This window comes from Mandrillus leucophaeus, unplaced genomic scaffold (genome assembly GCF_000951045.1).
Source record: "Mandrillus leucophaeus isolate KB7577 unplaced genomic scaffold, Mleu.le_1.0 Scaffold722, whole genome shotgun sequence".
Taxonomy (NCBI): Eukaryota; Metazoa; Chordata; class Mammalia; order Primates; family Cercopithecidae; genus Mandrillus; species Mandrillus leucophaeus.
Genome location: NW_012107831.1, coordinates 70,286 through 72,699, shown reverse-complemented (window position 1 = coordinate 72,699; position 2,414 = coordinate 70,286). Strand labels below are relative to the sequence as shown.

Here is a 2,414-nt window from a genome sequence, read left to right as displayed (position 1 = left end):
AAAAAAAAGATGAAGGAAAGAAGCCAGGCACGGTGGCTCATGCATGTAATCCCAACACTTTGGGAGGCTGAGGTGGGCAGACCACCTGAGGTCGGGAGTTCGAGACCAGCCTGACTAACATGGTGAAACTTCGTCTCTACTAAAAATACAAAAATTAGCCAGGCATGGTGGCATGCACCTGTAAGCCCAGCTACTCAGGAGGCTGAGGTGGGAGAATCGCTTGAACCCAAGAAGTAGAGGTTGTGGTGAGCCGAGATCATGCTGTTGCACTGTAACCTGGGCAAAAAGAGTGAAACTCCATCCCAAAAAAAAAAAAAAAAAAAAGAAGGAAAGAATCCTAAGAGCTGTGAGAGAGAAGCAGCAGGTAACCTATAAAGGAAAACCTATTTGATTAACAGCTGATTTCTCAGCAGAAACCCTATAAACTAGAAAGGATTAGGGCCCTATCTTCAACCTCTTCAAACAAAACAATTATCAGCCAAGAATTTTGTATCCAGTGAAACCAAGCACCATATATGAAGGAAAGATAGCCATTTTCAGAAAAACAAATGCTGAGAGAATTCGCCATTACCAAGCCACCACTACAAGAACTGTTAAAGGAAATGTAAATCTTGAAATAAATTCTGGAAACACATCAAAACAGCATATCTTTAAAGCATAAATCACACAAGACCCAAAAGATCATTCAAGGCTGCTATGAACATCTTTATGCACATAAATTAGAAAACGTAGAAGAGATGGATAAATTCCTGGAAAAATACAACCTTCCTAACATAAATCAGGAAGAATTAGATACCCTGAACATACCAATAAGAATTAGCAAGATTGAAATGGTAATTTAAAAATTTCCAACAAAAAAAGTCCAGGACCACACAGATTCACAGCAGAATTCTACCAGACATTCAAAGAAGAATTGGCACCAATCCTTTTGACACTATTCCGCAAGACAGAGAAAAGAGTAACCCTCCCTAATTCGTTCTATGAAACCAGCATCTCTCTAATACCAAATCTAAAAAAGGACACAACCGAAAAAGAAAACTACAGACCTATACCCTTAATGAACATAAATGCTAAAATTCTTAACAAGATACTAGCTAACTGAATCCAACAATGTATCAAAAAGATAATCCACCATGACAACATTAGTTTTATACCAGGGATGCAGGGATGTTTTAATACACACAAGTCAATAAATGTGGTACATCACATAAACAGAATTAAAAACAAAAATCACATGATCATCTCAATAGATGCAGAAAAAGCATTTGACAAAATCTAGCATTGCTTTATGATTAAAATTCTCAGCAAAATCAGCATACAAGGGAATACTTTAATAAAAGCTATCTATGGCAAACCCTCAGCCAATGTAATACTGAATGGGGAAAAGTTGAAAGCATTCCCTCTGAGACTGGGAACAAGACAAGGATGCCCACTCTCACCACTCCTCTTCCACATAGTACTAGAAGTCCTAGCCAGAGCGATCAGAAAAGAGAAAGAAATAAAATCAGTAAAGAATCCAAATCAGTAAAGAAGAAGTCAAACTGTCCCTGTTTGCTAACAATATGATTGTTTACTTTGAAAATCCTAAGGACTCCTCCAGAAAGCACATAGAACTGATAAAAGAATACTGCAAAGTTTCCAGTGCAAGACTAATGTACACAAATCAGTAGCTCTTGTATACACCAAAAGCGACTAAGCAGAGTATCAAATCAAGAACTCAACCCATTTTACAATAGCTGCAAACAAATAAAGTAAAATAAAATACTTAGGCATATACCTAACAAAGGAGTCAAAACACCTCTACAAGGAAAACTACAAATCACTGCTGAAAGAAATCATAGATGACACAAACAGATGGAAAAACACCCCACGCTCATGGATGGATAGAATAAATATTGTGAAAATGACCATACTGCCAAAAGCAATCTACAAATTCAATACAATCCCCATGAAAATACCATGATCATTCTTCACAGAATTAGAACAAACAATTTAAAATTCATATGGAACCAAAAAAGAGCCCACATAGCCAAAGCAAGACTAAGCAAAAAGAACAAATCTGGAGCCATCACGCTACCTGATTTCAAACTATACTCTAGGGCCATAGTCACCAAAACAGAGTGGTACTCATATAAAAATAGGCACATAGATGAATGGAACAGAATGGAGAACCCAGAAATAAACCCAAATACTTACAGCCAACTGATCTTTGATGAAGTAAACAGAAACATATAGTGGGAAAAGACACCCTTTTCAACAAATGGTGCTGGGATAGTTGGCTAGTCACATGTAGGAGAATGAAACTGAATCCTTATCTCTCACTTTATACAAAAATCATCTCAAAATGGATTAAAGACTGAAACCTAAGACCTGAAACTGGAACTCTAGAAGGTAACATTGGAAAAACCCTTCTA

The 2,414-nt window shown here is 37.0% G+C and overlaps 1 pseudogene across 1 annotated transcript in view; it reads left to right on the top strand.

Moving 5' to 3' along the window:
• Window positions 1-2,017, top strand: part of LOC105528583 — a 10,502-nt pseudogene extending 8,485 nt beyond the window's left edge. The window contains exon 2 of the transcript XR_001004377.1: window positions 1,986-2,017. The product of XR_001004377.1 is annotated as a serine/arginine-rich splicing factor 3 pseudogene, transcript variant X1 (transcript). The remainder of the gene's footprint in view (window positions 1-1,985) is intronic.
• Window positions 2,018-2,414: the final 397 nt, after the last annotated feature.